The following is a 13,005-nucleotide window of genomic DNA, read 5'->3' as shown; positions in this document are numbered from 1 at the left end:
AACATTCTATAGAACGTGTATATATGTAATGCTCGTAGCTATAAGTATGGGCTAATTTCAATCAATGCATATTTTGGACAAAAGATAGATAACATTCATAATAAAATAAAATAATAATCCGCGCTCTGACCTTTTAAAATAATCAAGCATTGTTTTGAAATGGTAACATGTATGCAATTCTTGCACATCGCGATGATTTTATTTATGCATTGTATAACGAAAGTTTCTCAGCTTCAGTGACTTTTAGACCCATCGGGGTGGGGGCATCATTTTGTGATTATGTTTTGTTTGAATTGCGCTATGTCACATCAACAAACAACAAACTGTTGCGTCGTCAATCGGAACTCCTCGGCTAGTATCAAGATATGGCCTCGGATATAATACGGGTCGTAAGAAAATAGTCCATCATGGCCGACCAAGAAGATGTTCAAACAACCAAGAGATATGTTAGTCCAAAGACAGAATGAGGAGCGAACTTTTACCACTTATTTGTGTGTAAGTGTTATTTTTATACTTATTGTATTTTAATAAAATACAAAAATAGTTTTAAAAGAGCCCTAATGAGAAACTAATTGGAAATGTCATTAATTCTTAGTGGGTGGGGTAAAGTATTCTTTCATTTGATAGATTCTAATTTAGTAAATAACAATTTTGAAGCTCCAGTGATCAGTGGCAAAAATTAAGAAAACAAATACTCTATTTGTTTTTTTTAATAACAAATAAGTCTGAATCTGACTTTACTTAGATCGATAATATGTTAGACTTTCTTTCTCAGTGTATTTATCTCATACATTTCATATCATTAACTTTAATTTTTTATAATTAAAATTTACATTCTTTTAACCAAGGATGTATGGTTTATATGTCCGTGAGTGTTGGTAGCAAACAACTTAATGTAATGGCACAATTGAATACCTCGGCCCTGTTCACTATTATAGTTCTCTAAATAAATTAGATCTTCATGCTATTGGTTTAACAAAATAAGTTTGAACGCATAAACCAGCACACATTTCTTTCAAGACTAAATTCTTTGATATCCACCAGTGGTGGTGATGCAGAAACATTGAAAAATGTTGACATTTTTACTGTGCCAATGAAATGCAGACATTTAAATTTTGATCTTATTGTCATTTTCAGAGACGAGTATGGTACCAGGGGTGCAGCTGACTCTGATTCCCGGCTTGTTCAAATGAAAAAAGGCAGATGAGGTAATGGTTGTGCTATTTTCGAAATTCGGACAATAATTTAACAGTCAAGTATCCTATTGGGTTAAGCCCAAAAGTACCTGCATGTTTGTACAATTAACCAACAAGGATTGACAGTATTAAAATATCAACATTGTAGATGAATTTAAACATGATAACAAGTTCATTTCATATTTTTTAATTAACCAGCAGTCCAGAGCTAAAAGCTGCTCTCTCACAGATTGACAGTTCTTCTTGGTCATTCTTCAAAAGCCCAAAGGAGTAATTAAATTAAATTTACACATATAATTAATTATACGGCTTAAAGCGATAGCAAAAAAATATTTTCCAATCAATTGAAATCTGTTCTATTATGTGTGACCTTATATGACTAGTTGGAGGAATTTTTACCAAATTTTCAAACTTGTATATGAAAGACTGTGATCTGATATTATGTCAGCAGTCTAATATCACTGGTTTCCATACATTTGCACAATAATTGCCAATTGGCTTGTTTAAAGACAAAAATAAAAAAGGTGTCAGAACAGTAAAACTGTGAGGATGCAGCTTTAAATTGGTGTTGCACTTAATGTTTAATGAATACTTTTCTGTTGTTGTACAGGCTTTTAAAATAATTGATCTAAAAATATAATTCCTATTATTGTTGTATTTTCTGTTTTCTATTTCAGGCACTGGAATCCGAATGTAATAAAAAATGCCATTGTATGAGGATTGACCTGCAATGCATGGCAATCATCTTAACACAACTGCAACGCCTTCCTTGGAAAAATGAGTGCAAGATGGAAACAAAGCGTTCAGTGGAACATCTTGTCATCTCAAATATTTGATGACTTACATACTGATGTGAAGTTGAAGATAAAAGTCATCTGTTGGTCCATGATTATTAAATAAATCTGAACATATATTTTAAAAGGGTAAAATGATAAAGGATTTATATACGCTTTAAGTGGTTTTCCTATATTATGGAGGGAAGATAACTACAAAAACAGAAACAGATGGCATCGGCAGACCAAATAAAGGAGAACTATTTTGTTCAGTTCAATTTTTAAGACTTCAGAAAATCTGTTAATAGAGCACATCCTTGCAAATGCCATAATGTAAACTGGGCTCTTTAAAATGTGAAAAGGTGAAAGTGGTCTAGAGGATAAGCCCCAAATTCAAGGTTGTGAGTTCAAGACCTCCAAGATACTTTCTCTTGACCTCAGGAAAAGGATGTCCATACTTGTTTCTTCTTAGGCAACAGACTTAAGAGTGATTTTGTAAGCTTCCAGCTTGCATAGCAATCTGATAAGGCATACAATAAGTACTAGCTGACTTGCAAACAGTTTTTCCATTTGTGTTGATTTATTTTTCAGTCTGTTGGAATGTTTATTAGAAGTGATGCGCATTGCTTACTGCAACCAATATTTATTTTCTTTATTAAGTTGAATTTAACGAACACATAACATGACTTGTGCTTTTACAGATGCATGTTTATTTCGTTGATTGTATGAGTTTATTTTCTCAAATGATGTAATAAAAGTTATTCTGAATGACTGTCCTTTTTTGTTTGAAGAAAATGTGTTGAGGTTTTGGCATAGCATAGTGTCATCATCATCATCATCATTGTTGTGTACAAATAAAACATTCAAAACAATGTATTAAAAACCAAACTGTCAAGCCAAGTACTCAAAGAGGCACAAGGATATTGCTAAAGAGACCGGTAATACAATTAGACAAATAAAATGTAAAGAAAGATCTATAATTCTGACACATGGTAATGCTTTAAATAGTCCTCTCATTGTGTGTTTATGGTTAAAGTGGAGACATACAGTATATTTTGTAGTGAAGACTTAAATTTGTAGGGCAACTTAAAGCCATATATGGGAATTAAGCGCCAGAAATATTGTGAAGTCTCCCAAAAGACTCCATGCACTTAAAAGGGCTTGGCACAGAAATGAAAGTAAAAATGGGAGCAAAATCTAATTTATCATTAGTTTTACATTGGATTGCATACACATGGCTCTGTTATTACTTGACTAATATTAAAAATAAAATTAAGAGACATGTTGATCCAAACTGTAATTATTCTTGTTTGCATTTTATGGAGTTGGACATAAAAGAGTCATTTGGTGAAGAGTGATCTAAAGGCTAATTATTCAAAATAGATTAAGTATTATTGAAAAAAGTCTGGTATACATTGCTGAAAAGCTTAGCAACCTGTTTAAATATTTGTTTAAGGCTTTTATTTACAAAAAAAATGAATCAGTTGAGTATCTTATCAGTTACTCATTTGGTGTTGTTTTTAATAAAAAATGACAATTTACTCAAAGATATTGAGACTAATAATTATAGATTTAGACCAGTATAATGTGTAAGGAAACTTCTAATGAGTGGGTTTTATCCACAGCCTAGGAGGTAAAGTGAAGCATGATCTGCCTTGAACAAATACAATTTTAAGACAACATCTGTCAACTTAGTGCACCAGTCAATTGTACCCCCCCCCACCCCAGGTCCGGGGGAATACTGGGGTTAACCAGGGGATATGGGCCGTGTTTTTACCTATCAGGGGGCCCTGCAGAGCTGGTTGAATGCAGTGGTTTTATCTTCGCTTAAAATATAGACGGGAATGGACCTTACCTAGAGTCCCTTGGGTGTGGGGGCATTTGGCAGGGATTTTGCCATTGGATCGTCCGCGCAGGGTGGGGATTTTAGCCGGGGTTGGCTGTACTGAAAGTCAAAGTCCCCACTATTCCCCAGACCTGGGGAGGCCGTGGTTACAATTGTCTGGTGCATATCCACATGAACGTTGTATTGGTACTCTTAACAATTGAGCTTACTGCGTGGATAGTCACCGCCCCACCTCAACCCCACAGAACTGTTTACACAAAAAAAAATCTGCAGCCCAAACCCAATAATGCTGAAGTAAAAGCATGCATAGATTTCAGCTGGTAAAGCTGACTGGGTGCCAAGCTCACACCCATCCTACCACAATCCACAAAAGTCTGCACAATATGCAATCAATGATTTTACAGAATAGTAATGTTGTTTTAATGGCAAGGCATGGTGTGAAAAATAACACGGCAAAGTATGACTTAAAACTTACATTTCATAGGGTATTCCTATAACTGTTGAGAAAATGTTGACATTTAGTCCATGCATGCATTTAATCCGATGTAATGATTCATGCATGCCATGAACCGTATGATCATTTCAATGACTGTCAAGTACATTTTCTGTGTGCTCACGATTTTTCTAGAGAAAATAGAGTGCTTCAACTATAAGAAAACATCTAAATATTCATAAAACGAACATTTTTTGAGGTTAAAATAAATATTTTCTCTTAAACAAGCACATTTAATTTAACACAATCCATTTCCTTGTTGTTACAATGGGCCTTCTTTACGCGGATTGAAAACGGTGTTAATCGCCGGCAGCCGCATCGCACTTTCGTATATCCTTACTACTATTTACGAGGTCTATCTCGAAGCTTGCCCGGAGATGGCCGAGTTGTTACGATTGTTGCGTCGTGTGATACAAAACTGTTGTCTGTTTCTTTTATGTGGGTTTTCGGAAGTTTTACGATATTCGCATTCGGAGCTCCTCGGCCATTTTTTCAAAAACAACCTCGGATGTATTTGGACGGTTTACATACTCAAAAAGTGGTACGTTTAAGTCCGCTGCAAATAGATCGCGTAGTAATCTTATTTAGCAGTTAAACTGTATGACTTAACTCTTGGGAATCTTAATTATGTTTGCAATAAAACACTTCACTGGCAATCAATTTAAACTGAGACCAATAAATACAACTCTTAAACACTACATTTAATGAATGATATTATTCAAAAATTTACGAACTACTTCAACTGATGTACCGGCATACATCCGAGGTTGTTTTCGATAAAATGGCCGAGGAGTTCCGAATGCGATATTCGGTGTAGAAAGAAGGACGCCATCTTAAATGAAAGTTTAGATTTGACAGTTTCTTACTGTCAAATATGTTTAAAGCCATTCTGATATTAGCGTCTAGCAGAACAGTTCAGTTGTGTTAACAAGTTAAGGGAAACACTTCATTTCTTTCAAACCCTTTTTCATTCATGGCAATTACTTTCGCACCTTGCAATGTAATGGCCAAATGCTATATACGGTAAAGCAGTGGCAATTCTAAAAAATATATTTATAGAATATCTATTAATATAAATAGAAAAAACGGAAGGCAGAAAATATTACTTAATGGCTATACTTGACACATAAATAAATTACGAAAAATTGTCGTTCATATTTTAGACCATATAGCTAGGTTTTCTGTGTGTCACTAAGTGAATTTATACATATAAGATTTACACGAAAAATGAAGAAATATACTTTTTAAACCTCCAAATATAATACGGGGCCCTCAGAGCCACCACTTCTGTTGTCTCTTGGCTGTCAACATCGTACATGCGTATGATGTCGCGCATGCTACGAGAAATATCCACCTGACTTATTTATCACTACCAAACTTTTCTCTTTCTTTCAATCTCCCCTCAACCTGAATATCTCTCACCTTATATCTCTGGTTTAATCTTTTCTTTTTGTTCTCATCATCTTGATCTTTCCGCCCACTCGTATGTCTCTTGATTTCCCCATCCCCTTCACACCCTTCATATAAACTCTCTCCCCCTCCCTGTCATCTTGCTATTGTTTCTCTCTCCTCTCTCAACTCCATGATTCCTTTCTCCTTCAACCTTCTTCTAACCACTTCTACTCTCTATGTCCTCTTCTATACAAACCTCTGATATTTTAACCTACTTCATTTTATCACCTTTCCGACTGTCCCTCTCTTTCTCACCCAACTCCCATCCACAACCCGTCTCATGATTGCCCCTCTGGCTGCCTATCTCCCGTCTGCATCTCTTTTCCTCCCTATTCTCCTTCTTTCTCACTCTTGATATCCCCTCTCCTTCCAATCCTTATCCCTTTTCTTCGCATGTAACAACTGAAGCAAGTGTATAACATCATATCAATTAAAATGTAGAATGAATTCGATTTCTGTTTGCCTGTATTTTTTACACATATTGCACATGCATATATATGCATGCTAAATTCGCACTTTTTCATTTAATTATGAATTACATGTAGTTGGTTTACTAGTATTTGATGTAATTGAACACTTGCTTCTCACAAGCATTCATTGTTTAAGCGCTAATATTGTGCGACTTGTAGGTCTATTGGGCCGGGTGCTGCTTTTCATATTTTATGGTGTTATAATTTATTTGTATGGTCATGTTTTTATATAGCACAAGTCACGTTAATCAAAACTACGGTATAAACATTCTTACTTACTTACCTACCACCCGTCCTTTGATCGCCCCTCTCTTTGCCCTCACTCCCTCACCTACACCTTTTCCCCTCTTTATTTCCATCTTTCTCACCCACTCTCGATGTACCACTCTTTCCAATCCGTATCCATTCTGTCCGCTATTTATATTGACCAAATTAAAACTGATGCGCGTTTGTTCAATGGTAACATTTCAAAGCAATGTTCCTTTATTAAAAAGGTGAGAGTGAAATATCCTGTTATATCAATGATCAACTTTATTTATCTTCTGTCCAAAATATACAGTTATATAATTAGTCGAGAAGTTCGCAAAAAGCTAACGCTAAAGGCATTTTTAAAATTTCAAAGCAATCACTCAGATATCAATGACGGCCAAAACAATTGAAAGAGAATAAAAAACTATTTCCAAAACTATTTCTTTAAAACATGAACACAAAAACAAATGCAGAACATATTTTTGTATTAAGGGTGAGCAGCGATACGAAAATCGATTGAGGAACCAAAATTTTAAATGTTTAAAAAATCAACTTCTATTTAGTTTTGAGGTTCAATATTTAACAAGCATGACTCATACATCCGATGCAACATGAAAGGTGTAATTAGGAGTTGAGCATTTTTTTACGAAATCATATTTGATCAGATTTTCAATCAAAAAGCATTTACGCTTTCCTGGAAATGTCTTAATACAAAAGGAATATGTTTGTGGGTCAAATTTATCGGAACTGCCCAATCAACAATGTCTTGTGGCATTGAGTTGATTAAAGCTATTTTTTTTAAAGAAAAGAAGATATATGCATTTTTGAAACCCGGAAATGAATTTTATCCGCAGAATTCATTATTTTTCTAAATAACTTTCTTATTTGACAAGATCATCAAGGTCTCTCAAGACATTGTTGAATAAGCAGTTTGTTTAACTCCTTACTAGCCCAAAACATGTCGCCAAGAATAAATGTTTCACTACCAAAAAAGATCGTTGCTCAAAGCTTTAAAAAACATGTAGTTTTTAAACGTTTTATTTTTTTTACCTTCCCCACCCACTTTTGCATCACAGCCGGCCCTTAAAACAATAATGACAGGCTTTAAAACGAATGCGACAGTGCCTGACAAACTCAGTATTATTTTCATTTGGCCTAAACAAATCAGTTAAAGATATTGTGGACGTCGAGAAAAGCCTACAATATTAACATGCTTAACAAGATATTTCATGATTAAATGCTTTCATATTCACGCACGCCATGAGTCTGGGTTTGAGACTCACACTCCGGAAACTGAACTCTTAAATCTAACTTTTTTTTACAAAAAAATGGTTGTTTGGATGAAAAACGAGTTATAAGTAACATATACACATCGATTGTTAGCATTTTCGCACAAGAAACGTAAATCGGTCAACTCACTATTGAATTTGTAGGAATTTATTTAAAGCTGATTATATTGCTTTCTAAGCGAAACAAGTCCCAACTCGAAAATACCTCAAGGGCAACATACAAACTTAAAGAGAAAAAGATAATCCTTCGTTCTGTTTCTTTTATTTTTATCCTAATGATTATACAGACATTTGCTATTCTAATTCCATCTGCCTTGGGACACTTTGACCGCAATTGAGGTGCGTTTCTTTGGAACTTGTTTGTGTCTTTTAAGGAATTATTTGTCCAAAATGTTCCGTCCTCACGCAAATTCCGGGGCTTCCAGTCATTTATTTTTTCTTAAAATAATTACATTTATTAATCATTCTCTATTCTGGCTGTTGGTATAATATTAACGATATATGACTTGTCAGACATGTTTTATCTCCTTCCAATATATTATGTCCCGTTATCTGAAACAGTAAAAACTTATCATCTAATATCAACTTTTAGATTTTTGCCTACAGCTCCCATCGGCCATTACTACCACTTTCTATCTATAATTACTATATTTTGAAAGACATGCCATCATGACTGGGCTCCCAACTTCTTGTAAAAACATTAAACAATAAGACGGTTAGAACTTTTGCACAATCTTAGTAATCTGAATAAAAGGAGCTAATTCGCACCGCCGTATGTAATTATTAAGGTTAAAATATCGAACTGTTACTTAGATCATAACATACATTTCCAGTTATTTCAATTGTCTATCGGCACCTATTCTAATCGTTGAGAATTGCAGTTTTACAACTTAACAGGCATGACGTCATAATTTGATTCATTGCCAACTAATACGTGCTACTCTTAATCTGTTAGAACATATCATGTTAAATCTTAATGACTATGAAAAGATCGCTCACCCTACCGCTCCGCAATTCGTAATAATGACATGATCCAACTAATACAAACTATAAATACGAATAACCAGACAAGGCAACATGTAACATGAAATCTAGACCAACTACCACCCTTAAATGCATTGAACCACATATGTTTCCGTCGTAGGACAGAGGGCACATGTCCAAAATTGCGCTTCGAAGTTGCGTCCCCATTGAAAGTCCAAATCCTTGGCCTCCCCTGGACACGCGTGTTTTCCATTCAAATACAACACACCATCGTCGGCAACCACGGTACTTAATTCCGTTAAACTGTTAAACTGTATACATACCGTGAGACAATTGACTGACAAACTCTCGTTTAAATGAATATGCATGAGGCAGGGGAGACAACTTTTCTTCCATATTACAATTAAATATTTTTTCAGTAACCGTATAACCTAGTGGTTTTGCCTGCCGTCAATTATTATTGTACTAAAAGGCGGACTCGGTTCAATTCTTGCAATCGCCAGAATATATTTCTATGAGAATTTTTTTACGGGATTTTCATCTGGTACCTTGCCGAACCAATGAAACTGCAGCGGGTATCCGACCAAGACAACACACATACAGGTGAGTTCTGTTGGAAACAGGATGAAAAACGCTTTGGATTATCAGTAAGCACAGCTCTCTCTCCATAATCGAACTTGCATTTGATACTGAGCTCGGTTTTATATATTCCAATTAAAAAATGTAACCTATAAACATAATAATAGTCAAATTTAAACGATAGTTTCAAACACTTGAATAGGTATTGTTTTCGTATTTAACATTGTTGTTGAGCGTTGGAAAATACTCTAAAACTAAGTTGTCGTTTTCATTGGCACTTTTTAATTTTATATAAATAAGTGATGAGGACTTTTAACAGGCTTAAATCAGCTTATCTTATTGTTCTTATTTTTAATATTTACAAATGAACTCGCCGAGGCCGAGCAATTTAAATCGATATGGTAGGGGAAATATTATTGTCGACAACCACGTTATTTTCTTCCGTTACACTCCGTAAACAATTAAATAATCATATTGCTGGAGTGTTTTGGGGGTATCCGACAGACAGAGGCTATTAAACTCCAATTATTTTCTATTTGCTATCACTTCAGTTGCATCATCGCTAGAACATGTGTGGAATCTGAAGTGCTCAAGAGAATAAACGAATGGTATATTTGATAGGATTTAAGCGCTGCTTAACAATATAAACATATGTTTTTTTTGGAAATATAAACATAAATACATGCATTTGCATTACTTATCTGTTATATTTTTAATGCTTAGTTTGAATAGAACACATATTGACAAAGATAAGGGCATTATCATCGGAATTAATTTTCAAACTTAATATTGCATTTATTATTACATTGGTTTTCGTAGAGAAATAAGTAGACACCGAAGGACTGTTTAAACATAACACCACCGTTTCAACGAGCAATAATCTGAACTAAAATGTAATTGACCCCTTAAATGAAATTATTCTGAGCCACTTATACACCTGTTGTTTTCGAAACACATGAACTACAAGCAGGGGATCCCGGGTTTAATACCCAGGCAGGCATACGTTTCCGAATATGTGAGTGAAAGTTTCGTACTGGACGTCCAATAGTCACGTTGTTGGACAACAACACTCACACATATCAGAAAAAAATGTAAGTTGCCGTAAGAAATTTACCCTTCCTTATCAATAAAACTATGTTTTGTGTATACACCGTTCATCACATTTCGTCCTTCAACGTGTAAAATATCAATAACACTCTTCGGCAATCGATAAACTGGTCTCTGAAGCTATATCTTTGACCTTACAGTATAGAATAATGCTGGCGACTAGTTAATACTGCAAGGCAGTGGTATGCGTTGAAGAGTGTACTAGAATTTATGAAGAAACTATAAGTAAATACAAACATTTAGACCATTTTTACCTACTAAAACCGTCTCTTCTCTAATGTGTTTGTGTAATCTTATTATTTGAAAAAAATGGTCATCCACGAATTTTTATATTTAAATTGCTTCCGCCGTAACTTATAGTCGACCAATTCAGAAGGGAAATGTTTCCAGACCCGTTGAAACATGTAATTTGTTTACCGGGAAATGGTTATTGTGGCGACTTTAATGGAATGTTCGTAATATGGCAAGCGTATGGATAATTGATGAAATAAAAATCCAAATAAGCTTCAGTTAGTTGTTTAGAGGATATAATCGCAATGTTTCTCTCTCTATATACCCCTCTCTTACTCCCGCTCCTCTCTTTTTTTCCCCTCTATCTCTCTCAAAAGGTTCTTTGTTATTGTGTTTGTCTACTGGGCATGTATGTATTAGTTGGGGTTTCATGTGTCCTCTGTTTTTCTCTACTTAATTTTTGTTTATATTTTGTTATACCTTCTGTTCACCATCTTTCTGTGGCTGAATTGACTGGAAATCCTAGCAATAAACTAGTTAAAGTTTTTACAGCTCTGCTTGCGAAACATATGGTTAAACAATTTTATTCTCGTAACAAGAGTTTGTACAAAAAATCCGATTGTAATTAAAACAAAATAAATAACATATGTCGAAGGAAATGTGTCTTTTTTATATCCCACTTAAGCAAGGTATTCCATGGTGGAATTATCTTAACAAAGGTAAACTGCTCCCGACCAAAGACTTTTGACGCAGGCAGTAATGTTTTTTTTTTAAATAATTACTTTTTGTCTGTTATAATGTTATAATAGCTCAAGGTACATACTACTAATATAAAAATAAAAACTACAGGGACAAGCCCAATACACAAAAGAAAAAAAGTAAAAGAAAACCTTCACAAAACAACACAATCAATCACAATTATCAATATTCGTTATTTATTATTTGCATTCTGGTTATAGAGATTAATTGGTGAAATAAAAAGTAAGTTTCAATTTTCCAAACAGTAAAAATATCAAAATCTTTCATGTCTTGAATTACTTGCCTGTTTTGCGTCCGTCCAATAAATTAAACTTCAGCGCGCTCAGGTCTGGAACACAATTACCGAAAACACGTTACCCTCGCGTGCAACAAAACTACAATAAAGTGTTATTTAATTTCTGAATATTATCTAATATCTACGCAACTCGTAAACGTTAGCTTTTGGTGCGCACTGACTCGGTGAAATATATTTCGATATTATACTGAAACAAACAATTATCATCTAATGGTATTTTTTTTAGTAAACATCTTACCAACTTGTGCAAAACAAAACATTCACTTGGCAATAAGAATAAAACAAATATAGAAATAAATGAACTGCGAGTACTCAGCAGCGAGATGTATACATCAATTACCAATGAATGAATCGAGTTGGTGTGTTAATTCCTCCTAACTAAGATGCAAAATAACAAATTGTCTGAAAAAAGTTTAAAACTTAACAGTCATAAGAGTTATAGTCTAATTATTCAATCATTTTTCAAGGAGAACAATGAATTAGTACCTTTTTTATCATTATTCGCCGAAAGCATTGCAAAATGGATAGGTGCTGTTACCTTTTGTTATTGTTTCCGACATTATTTCGAACTCTCATTGGAGTACTTTACTAGACTGTATCAAATGTAATTATTAGTTTTCCTTTAATCTAATTGTTGCATAAAATTTATATTATCCTTTTTTGAAATACAACCGGTCTTGAATGATGCATACCACGTATAAACGATTTAAATAAAACAGTGCGCCTACTGCGGACTCGGACTATCAAGAGAAATGGTGATGATTTTTAATTTACAATTGTCGTCGGATTCAAACATTACGTTTGCCCATTCCGTTCATCTCAAGGGTTAGTCGTGGCTACCCAACGTTGTTGCATGAGGATCAGACATATTTTGACACGATATGCTACAGAGGTTTTCTCTGCGAGATATTTCTGATATACGAGTACTCGTATGGTTTTGTTGGACACTAAGTGTCAACTCATGTGCTCCAGTTGGAATATATTGCACCCGCAGATGATGTGTTGCTGTTCTGTGTCCTTATCGGCATTTGTAATCTGAAATTGTGAGTTCATACTTTAAGTTGACTTTGCCACTGCTATGGATAAATAACTTTGCGTTTGTTGACAAAAACGAGAAGAAATAGGTGTTTGGATTTCTCAAGGCGATAACGCCTTCATCTAGCAATAAAAACATTGCACAAAGGATAAAGGCATTGCATAATTATAGACTACACATGCCACAAAATATCTTTATTAATAAACTGTTTGAGTTATCGCAATATAACGCTCAGCAAAACAGGAG

The 13,005-nt window shown here is 34.5% G+C and overlaps 1 long non-coding RNA gene across 1 annotated transcript; it reads left to right on the top strand.

The window, feature by feature from the left end:
• Window positions 1–374: 374 nt before the first annotated feature.
• Window positions 375–2,718, top strand: LOC128229133 (uncharacterized). The gene is made up of 3 exons (XR_008260040.1): window positions 375–495; window positions 1,138–1,208; window positions 1,874–2,718. It is a non-coding gene; the product is annotated as an uncharacterized LOC128229133 (long non-coding RNA).
• Window positions 2,719–13,005: the final 10,287 nt, after the last annotated feature.

Source organism: Mya arenaria, chromosome 3 (genome assembly GCF_026914265.1).
Source record: "Mya arenaria isolate MELC-2E11 chromosome 3, ASM2691426v1".
NCBI classification, from domain to species: Eukaryota; Metazoa; Mollusca; class Bivalvia; order Myida; family Myidae; genus Mya; species Mya arenaria.
Note: the sequence above shows the minus strand (reverse complement) of the source record. Positions and strands in the feature narration are given on the sequence as shown.